The sequence below is a fragment of the Suricata suricatta genome, chromosome 2 (genome assembly GCF_006229205.1).
Source record: "Suricata suricatta isolate VVHF042 chromosome 2, meerkat_22Aug2017_6uvM2_HiC, whole genome shotgun sequence".
NCBI lineage: Eukaryota > Metazoa > Chordata > Mammalia > Carnivora > Herpestidae > Suricata > Suricata suricatta.
The window spans coordinates 77,091,702-77,104,994 of record NC_043701.1 but is presented as its reverse complement, the minus strand read 5'-3'; the positions used below and the strand labels follow the sequence as shown (position 1 = coordinate 77,104,994).

At 36.9% G+C, this 13,293-nt stretch overlaps 1 protein-coding gene across 5 annotated transcripts in view; it reads right to left on the bottom strand.

Moving 5' to 3' along the window:
- CDK14 (cyclin dependent kinase 14) overlaps nucleotides 1-13,293 on the bottom strand; it is a 583,363-nt gene that overhangs the window by 484,254 nt on the left and 85,816 nt on the right. The gene's annotated exons all lie outside the window — the stretch shown is intronic.

Genomic DNA, 13,293 nt, shown 5'->3' with positions numbered 1-13,293 from the left:
TTCTAGACTTAGTTCTACACTGGAGGAGGGGGGAAAAAAATGCCATAAGATGAGGTAATTAGATCAAGTGACGAAACTGTAAAACAAACCAGAGATTAGATCTAAAGTATTACATCAGTGTTAAAACATACAGAAGTTGATAACTACACTTGTGATAACGTAAGAGAACATTCTTATTCTTGGGAAATATATACTATCTTATATGCAACTTACTCTCAAATAGTTCAGTAAAAAATCGTGTGTGTGAACGAGAGAGGAGAAGAGACAAAGAGAGAACCTGTATTTGTCTATCTGTACACACATAGTAGGCAGAGGATAGCTAGCTAGCTAAACAGGCAGATAGGACAAGTAACAAAGCAAATGGTAAAGGATACTTTAAAGCTCTTGTACTAATTCGTAACTTTATGTTCAAATTATTTCCAAATAAAAATGTTAAAAATGTATTTAGCTTGCTCCTACATATAAATGTCTTTAGATACTTACACATTCTTCTTGAAAGGTTTTTTTGGTTATTACTGTTTTCTAGATATTTTATTACTAGATAGTGAATATGTAAACACCAATAGTCAGGGACTCTATATGAATTAAAAATAGCAAAGTAATGAAGCTCAAATATAACATAAATCCATAAAAAAATACAGGTAAGTTAATATAAAATGTAAATTAATAAGTTACCTGCTGGTAGATACCACTACTAAATGAACCAGGCAAAAAATGTTATTTAAGGTAACAATTCACCAAAGAAAAAGCATAATGTATTCTTATAAATGGACATTCATGCAAGTATCTTCTGAAATAGTAAAATGAAGAATTTTTCTTTGAAGATGGTCCAGGAATTTAGTCTTTTCCCCACATTAACTACAACCATTGAACATTTATAAATTCCACTACTGAATTTCATAAGGGAAAGATTTAAAGACACTTGGGCTAAAGTCTTCCAAATCTGTACAATCTTTAGAGCTATCTCTACCATACCCAAGTCACTGGGAAAAAAATAAATGTTTAGAACATGTCTGTATCATATCATTCAACACATTTAACTTACTTTTCATAGAAACAATCATATGCTTTCTTTATGTACTTATATTTTATCAGTTTTATTGTTACATTATATTATATCATATCATATCATATCATATCATATTATATTAGAAACACAAATAAAATTATCAAAAATATGCAGGTAACCAATGAGCAGTGAGGCATAGGCATCCTAAAAAGTAACGTGGCTGAGTGCTGCTAGTCAGTAAGCTCTCAGAAAGAGTGGGAAGACTCTGCTAATCCATGAGTCTATTAAGCAGCGATCAGTTATGACAGTGTCTGGTAGATACCCAAATGGAGTCACCTGTACCAAGTGTGTAATGAAAATATTTGTCTCAAACAAGAGAACTTAGCACTTCATGAATAGCTCTTAGTTTGCCAGAAGTGCACAGGGATTAAAGTGACATTTGATCAAGTTTACAGGCAAGTAAGCTCGGCTTAAGAACCTTCCTGTTTTCTTACAGACCAGCAATATGAGAGAACACAAATGTCTGATACTAGATAATATACAATATTTTGAAATTTGTGCCATGTAGTCAAATCTTAAAGTATTTCATTAGAAAAATAATATATCAACTAAAAGGGAAGAACAAAAACACAGAACAAGAGGGGAGTTAAATTTCTGACTCTGACCCTCTGCCATAAAATAAATCCACGCATCCAGGCTTTCAAGCATGTACCCTGTGCCCAAATGAAGGCATTAGTTTCTGCACAAAGTCTACAAAAAAAACTTTAATTTTCTAACAAACTTTTTGAAAAAATAAGCTAACTGTGTAGACAGTCAGATTCTCAGATACAACACCCAGGTAACGATGAAATCTGACTTGCCTCACGAAGTTTTAAACCATGAAATGTGAGCTACTCCGTCTTCTAATTTGTGGTCACAACTGCATTTCCTTGAGAAATATGTACCTATAAGATGATAACTGTCAGGGGACCCAGGACTAATTTCGATCACCCACCTCATGTCTACCTTCAAGGACTCAAGGGGATAAAGTGTCCAAGCACTCCAGCAGCTGATCTAATCAGGACATGTTATGCACGTCTGATATGTGACAAGGCAGGCAACTTAATGCACCGCCTTGTTATGTATGAACTGCCTATAGAGGGAATTTGATTAATTTGCCCAATAGATTTCCAACACATAACAGTGTCTTTGAAAGCAAGACAAATAGAAACTCATTCTGTCTGACTCCAGGGTCTCATCTGGCTTCTTCTACACCATGATTTTAAATTTATATTCATGCTATATTTTATTTCTCCAATCAATGAAAGAATGGTGCTCTTCTATTCACATTGTTTATGGATGAAGAAATTCAATTATATTAAATAATATTTGACAACCTAAGATAACAAAATAAATGGAGTATTTTTTAATCAGACCTTAGAAAATATGTCTAATGATGCAAGAAAATTCAAGTTCACCTCAAAAGACGCTGTCATAAAATCCAAAGTAGATATAAACTGATGTCCTTTGTGAATGTCATGAGTTGAGCTAATTTCACAATATAAAAAAATTCAGATGCTACACATGACTATATATTTTCTTATTAGGTTCTCAAATTATCATATGTGTGTATGTTTTGTGTACACATACACAAATACACTTATATGTGTATAAAATATGTAGAAGCTAACATGTATACAAATACATATAAACAAAAGTTATATATATATCACACACAAAAAGAAGATGTTAATGCTATAAACCCCTCATGCTCAACTACCCAGAGTCATTTCACATCACATCTACAGCCCTAAGAGAAAGATAATGAAGGTAACGGCCTCTGAGAGCCACAGCACACTTCTGAGTTGCAGACATCCATCCTCAACAGTCTGAGGCAGCCTCTTCAACAGCCTACGGTGGCTATGAATCTATATAGCCAAAGACCACTTAAAAAATTCATTCTTAAAAATGAGAGATTCAATGATTTATACAGCAAATCATGTAACAGAGCTGTACTATGCCAACAAACGTAGACTGACTTGTAAAAAGGAAAACTACCTCCTCTGATTCAATAAATCTACTGGGGTCACTAAGGGTATTTCTTGAACATCCACAATGTGCAGAGTATTTTAAGAGGTTAAAAAAATATATACCAGCTAGATCTTTCTTCCTTCTTTGCAATATGACCTCTAACTCTCATATAATAAACTGCTTTAAGGACTAATGTTTCTAGAGGTCCTTGGAAGGAATAAACAATTTGATAAAATGTACATTTATTCAGTTTGAGATATTCCCATTTCGGGCTATTAGAGAGACAATATATTACTATCTTAATGTCATTAATATTATTATAAAACACAAATGGAAATATTTTGCATATATATCAGAAAAGTTAATCTTAAGTAACAAGCTTTCAAATGTCTGAATATGTAACTGAAACTTTGTTAATTCAAGTTAATTCATTTAATATATTTTAAGCTGATCACACAATATTATCTCTAAGCTAGCTTTCTTAAGAATTGTTCCCAACTCTCTTTGCAACTTTTCCTAATACAATTCTTTGGGAAACAATTTAGGTGAATGATCAGTCTCTTGTTCTTTTTATTTCAAATACAGAAATCTGTGAACTCCTTCTTAAATGACTGAGTACTTTGAGTTTTGCATCCCCAGAACCTGACACATGATAAGTAGTGCCAGTGCATGTCTGATGCATAAATGAATGGATAATGTACAAATGAATGAATGAACTGATATACAATGAACCAAAGATTACTTCCACATTTATGTGAAGACGATTTTGCTCTCTCTGCCCTTACGTAATCCTTCTTCATTAAACCCCACACCTCTAAAAGGAAGAAAAGTGATGTTACATACTATGGGCTCCTCAAAATATATATGAATAGCAAGTTACCCTCAAACAGAAGAGGTTAAAAAAATGACATTAAAAAGAGAAATTCATCTGACTCAGCAATTCATTTCAATAAACAGTGGTGATATAAAATGGCTAAGCATAAACACAACACTCAAAACATCCATAGTCTATTGGGGAAGATATAAACATATATAATATTGCAAGCAGTAATTATTCCCCTGGTTCTTGCGATTACTCTTCCCCTCTAAAGCTCTAGGCCAGGTTTATTTGTTCATGTACCAATTAATGTGACTGTGAAAGGTTCAGCAACCAACACCTTGCTTTTACTCCAAGCACTGGCTCAAAGTACCAAGAAAACCACTTCCACTTTCTCCCCTCTGCTAGTCCCTCTGCCCAGCCTTAAAGAACCACCAAGCACCTGTTTTCCAAAGCTGTGGCTCCATTTCAGATTCTGAACCTAAGTGGCCTCCCTTAAAACCACCACATTACATGCTCCTAACAGTGCTGTTCTCCAACAAAGGCCGTCCCTTTACTCCACTTCACTCTAACATCAGCTAATAACCGGAGACCAGAAGCTCTGCTCCTAATCATTCAAACTCAACAATGTTTACACTCATCACTGAGTCACAGCCTTTCTGGCCCAACTGTTGACTCTGCCAAAGAGACGCCTCCGTGGTCCAGCTGCTTGCCAGGCACACAGCTGGCACCACTGGGCATCTTCCTAATCCATTCCCCTGACAGCCTAAAGAAACAACATGCCCTGGAGTGGGGCCACGAATGCATCAACCGAAGAGACCTGACATTCATTACACTCGCCTCCATCTCCCTCTCCATAAACAAAGTGATAAAAATCACAAATGTCACTAAAATGGAAAAATCAAGTCATCTTAGGCACCACTATCGACTTCAGAGGAAACAGGCTTGATTATACATGCATCAGGGCACAGATGGTAGACTTCCCTCCTCTTATTCACAAGAAGAAAAGAACAGCTTCCAAGAAAATATATTATGTATTCTTCTCCATCACCTCAAAAAGGCAGAGTGATTTGGTGTTTCCCTCTTTCGTGAGTACACAGAGAAGACCTCAGTAAAATGACTACCCAGTTAGACGTCCAGGACAGAAATGAAGCCATGATTTTATGAAGATTATTGCATTTTCTTTAAATAACAAACAAACAATAATACCATAAGTGCAAAAATGACTAGGACTTCAGTGGCATAATTTTAACACACCTTTGTCTGGGGGGGGAGTATAAAATTAAAGTCTACTATTCTGAACATTTCAAGTTTCACAGTAAATTTTATAGAAACCATAAATTTAAGAAGAAATTGGCAGGTAAGTGAATGACAGGAAATTATGTTTCAGAGATCATTATTTGCAACTCTGACTGTGTAAACAAGATTACAAACCACAGACTTCACAGGCTGATAGCACAATATTCTCTTAGTATGTATTTGTGTAAGTACTCATAATGCCAAGTGGAGCCAGAGAGGTCAGAATTTTCTTGGTTGTTTCTAAAAGAAACAGTAACATACCAAATTTAGAAGTATATCCTAAAATGTTTGCTAGAATTTCACCCCGGGTCTATGTCCAGGTAAACAGAAACAAAATGTCTGCTGGTACCTATATACACCATCCCTTCTCATTCTTCAAGGTGTTGCAAACTCAGAGCACATAAAAAACCCAGTATACAACTGAATAAAATTAGACAGTATGAATGGCTACTTTCTTTGGTTCTATTTGTGGCCCTGTCCTTTTTCATCTGAAGAGCCGTGAGCCTTAGGACAGGTCCTGGAGTTGCAGGTGCCCACCACACCCCTCTTACTGCTCTCCTCTCACTCACTCTGCCCAGCCTCTTCCCTCATCCCCTCCCAGAAACACACCAGGGTCCCTGCACTAGTTGTGGCCTTTGTCAGCACTTCTCTTCCCCTGACATCCCCTGACCGGTCCTGCATGGTCTTCTGGCCATTTTTCCAAAGTCAGTTTCTCAGAAAAGTCTCCCCTGACCACTCCAGCAAAAAGGTCAGCTTTCCCTGCCCCCCAGCAACAGAACACCTCCTATCCCCCTTCCATACACAATTTACTTTTCTTATTAGCAAGTACTACCATCAAACATAACCACGTATATTGTATATTTTGTTTACTGTGGCTTCTCTACTAAAATTTAAGCTCTATGAAGGCTGGGATTTGCGTCTGTTTTGTTGCTATATTTCCAAGGCCTAAAAGAGTGCCAGACAGACACTAGGTGTTCAACAACAGGTATTTCCAGAATAAGTGAATGAATCTACAAAGATTGTTCTTATATCCTCCCAGTTTGCCTTCTGGACAAGCTGTGGAATCTGGGAACCTCACCTCCCAGGACCCTTGCCTCGCCTGCAGCTGTTAGCAAACAGCCTTACCACCTATCTCAGTGTCTTCTTCTTTGTCCATTCATTGTTTTAGGTCTTTTTAAAAATGGACTTTTATTATAAGCCAACCTGAAATGCTCATGAAAACAAGCAGAATGTAAAGAAATTAATAAATACAGAAACAAGATCATGGTGGTTGTGATAGGTTCTCTTTCTCTGTTTTGCATCTTTCTGCAATCTCTGAATGTTATAACCTCACAGAGGTTGATACTTAACCCATAGAGAAAATAGCCTATTTGCGTAACTCCTTGCATATACAGAAAAGAGGACAAATTATGTTAGTGTATTCAATTGGTTCTATTTCTAAGTATAATTCAAGAAGGTGCTATTTAAAAGTTAAGCATATAAACCCTTTAATAAAGTTACAGTTGGCTGGTTACGTTATAGAGCCAGTCCTTTCCTATCAACTTCATGGTATCTCCTAATTAACTACTGTTACTTTGCCCGCAATAGCCAAATTAAGATTTCAAGAAAAAAGTTCTATTCTGTGCCAACATTGGAAGTGGGGTGCGGGGGTGGGGGAGGGAGAGGGCCTATATTCAGACTATAAAAGCAAAGCATCCAAACAGAAGAAAAGAGTTAAAAGAAGTCTGAAAACAGAATTAAAGGTGAGACTAGCCACACCAAGGATTAGGAAGTGTTACATAACACTTAAATTTAATTTAATAATTTAATAATTTTAAAAAGCACAGTTTTGGCAAAAGAATATACACACACAGATCAATGGATATAATATCTCAAAAAAATACACACTACTATACATAAAAGGTTAGTTAGTACATGGGAAAGGAAGGTTGAATGGGCAGGATTCTAGGCTTTCTGATCCTCAAAACCCTCATCAATCCCATCTCAGTACTAATGAGATCCATGTTACGAATAAGCCCATATGGTTCCCCCAGAATAGCCAAACACTACATAATGAGAATGAACTGTACTCAATAAACGGGGCTCCTAAAATCAACTATTGGGGAGAAGCAGTACCATTTAAAACTTCTTCTAGGTCATGTACCAAGATAAATCCCAGATGGACAGGACTGAGTTCTACATTCAAATTGGAGTGGAATGCACCCTCCAGGCAGGAAGCAGAGTTTAGTGAAGTACCTAGCTTGGTCCCACAGCTACAATGGGGGCGCTGAGACAGGTCTTGGATGCTCCATGGGCGCTGCCAATGTGCGGGGGGTTGTAGGTGGGCAGTGCTTCCTAGGGGAGACAAAGGTGTAACTATGGTTTCTATTCACCATTTATAAAGCTGTCTAGATGAAATGTTTTGGGAAAAGATGCTTGCACAGACCACAATTATGCATTTCATGATATTTTTTTAGCCCTCTGAGAAGAAAATCATCCCTAAAACAGTTCAATCTAGAAGTTTAAATTTGTTTTACCATCCCATTTCCAAGTATAATTATAGGAGCAAATTAAGCTGCTGAAGTTGGTCTAAAGCTGATTTCTCTTCTCACCTTGAACATCTCTACAACTGCAGAAATTCACCTTTTATATTATTCTAGAGGAATTTGTGGTTCGACCTTTCCTAACTGATTGTCTTTCCCAAGGTATGACTATGATCTCTCTAGGTTGATAGCATTTGTTCAAGTTGAAAGCTCCAATCCAAACTACAATCCCAAGTGATCCCAGCGACCTCCACCAGCCAGAGGCCCAGCTCTGCACACTCTACCTCATGATCCTACCCTGGGGGACCCAGAGCCCAATAGCAAACACATGGCTTTGTTTTAAAGGCTGTACTTTTCTTCTTGCTATAGATAACTACATTCTTCAAAATACTGTTCTATCTTTGGAAACAGCCTTTTCATAAGTCTCATTCAAAATTTCCTTGCAATTTTAGAGCCCCCTTCATTATGAACAATAGACTATCTCACTACAGAACGAAGGTTCAAGACAGCCAACTTAGTTAAATGCCCAAATGTCAATGTGTTTCCATAATAAAGCATTCATCCCAATGCAATCAGCATGACTGAACAGTCTATTAAAACCCATGGTGGTGTGTAGATGGAATGAAAAACAAGTTGTTAATACAGTTTATTAGATTCCTGATATCTATAAAAATAAGTTTTAACTTTGACATAGACTCAGTGGATGTCAATCAAAACACTTAAAGCGTATCAATTAAAGTATTCGATTATTTTATCGGTGCAATCAGTAGCAACTATGAAAGCATAGCAACAATATGTTATATAACACACAAGGACTGATATCTTTTATGATTTATAAAAGATGGATTTGTGGTTATTCACATACAAACTTTTTCCAGTGTGATAACATATGTTGGAATAATTATCACACTGAAGCCAGAGACATCTAGAGAAAATCTTGTCAACAAGCACCATCTACTGTGTCTCTGGGCAATGGAGTAAACAATATTAAAAGGTTTTTTCCAAATTCTATGGCTTTGTATAATAAAGTAAACAATTTTCGTAACACCTATAGTAAGACAATAATTAATTTGTGTTCATTAAACAGTAACCTGTCATTCAAAATGTCACGTGTAAGGGCACCTGGGTAGCTGGGTTGGTTAAGCCTCCGGATCTTGATTTCAGCTCAAGTCATGATCTCATGGTTCTGAGATCAAGCCCCTCTTCAAGCCCCTTTCAAGACCTGCAGTGGATTCCACACTAGGCTTAGAGCCTGCTTAAGATTTTCTCTCTCTCTCTCTCTCTCTCTCTCTCTCTCTCCCCCTCCCCCAATCACATTCCATCTTTTTCTCTCTCAAATAAAATAAAATATCATTTGTATAGTGAAAGTATACCTGGAAAACTTACGTAAAAACCTGCATTTATGGTAACACTAGAACTAAGATTTTAAACTCTAGAAAAATATATAATTTCAACTTTCCACATCTTCATCTTTCCACATAAAGCTCCACCTATTCTGTTCCAGGTTTTCTGTTTAGTAGTTGGTTTAAAAAAAATGAAAAAGCTAGTCAAAATACAAATATAAAATAGCTCAGAAGACAGTAGCAATAATATAAGTTCATAGAAAAAAAACTTTTCTGTTCAGCTGACAAGGTTTGCTAGTAGTCTGTTGTATAAACCTAACTTATTTTATCTTGTTTCTCTAATCAAAAGGGGAATGGGTGGTATTTAAAAAAAATACAGATATCAAGTGCTAACCAATAATGATTATGGTGATAAGAAAAAAATTAGTGAGCAAAAATTTAAACTATACTGTGTTAAAAATCCAGGCTCACACTTTTTAAAAACTCAAATTTGAGTGCGACCACATCTGTGCAGTGAAGTCTTCACCGACTTTTCCAGGATGAGGGCATCATCCCTCTTCTTTCTCTAATCACTGGTACGCCATGATGATATTTACCACATTGCTTATTTCATCTACTTACTGCCCCTCCTCGCTCCTTGCAAATCACTGGCACAGAGCCTCACAGTGTCTGGTGGGAGAATGTCCTCTCTGTGAGGCACAGTGAGGTGGTAAGAGTGTGAGAACCACTGTCTTGGACAGGGATGTGTATAAGGACATACATTTCATCATTCCTCAGAATGGAACCACTTTAAGTTCCAGCTCCATAACATGAACTAAAGTCAATTTCCTGAATTTTGTATCTACTCCTTAGAAGTAAACCACAGTTTTTGTGGTAGAAAAGGTCAAGTAGCATGGAAACTACGGCAAACTAAATGTTTCTGATGTATTGGCTAGAACAGTTTCCCACTGACAAATGCTTATAGCTAACAGCCAAGAGGTGAAAACAACACAAATGTGCATCAACTGATGAATGGATAAACAAAATATGATATAACCATATGATGAAACATTATTCAGCCATAAAAAAGAATACAATACTGATGTATGCAGCAGCCTGGAGGAAGCCTGTAAACATGCTAAGTGAAAGAAGATACACACAAAAGGGCACATACTCCAACTATAGACTCCATTTATGTAAAAGTGTCCAGAATAGCACATCTAAAGAGACAGAAAGTATCTTAGAGGTTGCTTAGGCCCTGGGGAAGGGGAGGAACACAAAGGGCAACTGAGATGTGATGGTAAAATATAACGTTGAGGGACACCATTCTAAAACTTATTGGGGTAATGGTTGCATAACTCTGAATGTACTAAAAACAACTCAAATGTATCCTTTACATGGATGAATTACAAAGTATTTGAATTACATCTAAATAAAGCTATTACTAAAAAAATAAAAACAATACAGGATTTCCTATACTCCTATATTCTTCTGTCCCTGCTTTATTCAGATTTCACCTCTTCTAGTTACCTTTTCACGTGAGCTCCAAGTAATTCAAAAAGTTGTATTTTCTTCCCACTTATCCCTCAAAATAAACTACCTTCGACACGAGGATAACTGACAGGCTATTCTATTCCCAAATGTCTGACAAATGGCTCCTAGAAACCAAAGAGAACAGAATAATCTACAGCAGAGCTTAAACACATTGTCTTTTTGTGTCATCCTCAGTTTTAGACAGCAAACCTTTAGTGAGCACATGTCATGCTGATTTTGTTTTTGTTTTTGTTTTTACATACCACTAGCGAATGTGCCAAAGGAACTCTTATTTGTTACGCAAGTTTCATAACCACAAGAGTGGTGAGTTCATTAAAAACAATGCCACCAAGCACTGGGAAAGATCCGAGAAGTACGCAGTGGTGGCACACACCAAAGTTGCCTGGGGAGAAGGAGGAAAGAACATTACCCTTCCTCACACAACTCCCTCAGCTATCCCCTCTTCCATCTTCCCAAATTAACGTACAAAATGAGAAAATGTGGTCTTGCTGTCCAAATGAAACTTCAAGATAAGTCGTCTTGATCACACAGATTTCTCCTTCAGAGCCCCTTTTGTGCAAAGATGCTGAGTGCCCGCCCATGGACAGCACCAAATATTAGCCTCAATTTTTTTCTTTGAAAAAAAATTTTTAACTTTTCTTTTTTCTATTCTGTGTGCTTAAATCTTAACCTTTTCATACTTACTTCTGATAATCTTATTCAAAGCTACAGTGAGTCTGTGTAACCTTCTAATTACAGAGGGTGCAGAGTAGAGAAGATGGTAGCTCAGTAAAGAAAAAAAAATTTTTTTAATTCCCTGAGAGACAAAAAAGAATCTGTGACTCTAATAATTTCTTGATCTCAAATTCAGTATGCCGGAAATCCCGCATGCTGCAAATAAGGGGTGCTGCCAGTCTACGAGAGGACCACAACCTCCCCCCTGACTTGACAGACGCAGGGAGGACCATATGGATAAAAAATGGCAGCCATCCAGCCATTCCAGTGGAGTCCTAGTACCAACTCAAATGATGAAAACATCCAGCTGGCAATTTGCTAAACAAAAGGTTCATGAACATAAAATTCTCCCCTATTCTTTATGTTTTCTCAAGAATTTTACTGTAAACCGGATGAGCTTTTGTTAAGAAAGGGGTTCTTTCTTGGGAACAAGCATCAATAGAAAATATGAAATACTCAAAGGACTACCTCCCTTCTAGGTTGGCAAGTCCATGAAAGCAAAAAGCATCTTATGTATTTTTGCCTTCAGCTTCTAGCATTTTGCTTATAACAACCACAAGTCCTTCAGCTGCAAATCTCAAGAAGAATATACAGACTCATATATCTGAAAGCTTCAGGCAAAGTTACATTCAGCTGTTCAATGACAGCCATCTCTCAGCTCACCTTTCCATTCATGCTGCTTTTACAAATAGGCAGACACCTCTTTCTGGCAATAAGATAGTAGAACTTCCAGACTTTCCCACTAATTACAGGTACCTTACTCGTGACCCTTTTTGGGTCTGTGTCCATCTCTGAACCAATCACTATGGCTCTAGAGATAAAATAGGCATTGGTTAAGTCAGCTTAATTTGCCCACTTCTTGAGCAAGAGTATATGTTGTAACATCAGCCTATAGCCTGTGGGGAGGGGGATCCACAAAGAACAAACCAAGTGCCATTTCCAGAAAAACAGAAAGAGTAGGCAAGAAAAGCAAAAACAGCAGATGTCCATTACAACGTGGTTGTTTGCTTAATTAAATGTAATCACATGTGCAATAGAGACTTTGTCCTCTCAGAGACTCTGATTATAGTACTCCCTGGTATACAAATAGATTCTAATGAATTATGTCATGATTAGTAAGGATGGAGGAGCTGGAATGGAGGATGGGGTACACAAAGGGAGATAGAGAAAAAGGGAAAGTAACTATCTTTCTAAGTCATTCTGAAGGCTGAAGCTAAGAGTATGACCCCTTCCCTACCCTATATACAAAAGTTAACTAGAAATGTATCAAAGACCTAAATATAGGAGCTAAAACTATAAAATTCTCAGGAAAAGTCATAGGCATAAACCTACATGACCTTGGATGAAACAATGGTTTATTAAGTATGATACCAAAACCACAAGCAACAAAAGAAAAAATACGTAAATTGGACTTGATTAAAATTTTTAAACTTTGTGCTTCAAAGGACACTTCAAGAAAGTGAAATGACACCAAAGAATGGCATAAAATGTTTGCAACCAATATATCTGATAAAGGACTAGTATTCAGAATACATAAAGAATTCTTGCAACCCAATAATAAAAAGATATACCACCCACTTAAAAACTATGAAAGGATATGAATAAATATTTCCCAAAAGAAGATATACAAATGAAAAGGTGCTCAACATCATTAGTCATTAAGGAAATACAAGCCAAGGCCACAATGGAAATAAACTTCACATCCACTAAAATGGCTAAAACCTAACGGACAATAACACGTATCAGTCAGGATGTGGAGCAACTGGAATCCTCATATACTGCTGGGGGGAATGTAAAATGCTGCCATCACTTCGCAAAATGGTTTGGCAATTCCTCAAAAAATTATACATAAAGTTATTCCCAGCAATTCCATTCTTAGGGATATACACAAGAGAAATGAAAATATGTCAGCACAAAAACTTTTACATGAATATCCATAACAGTATTTTTTTAAATAACCAAACAGTGGGAAACATCCCAAATCCAGTCACAGAAGACTACACAGTGCCTGAAACAGGCAAAATCTAGAGAGAAATTAGGTTAGTA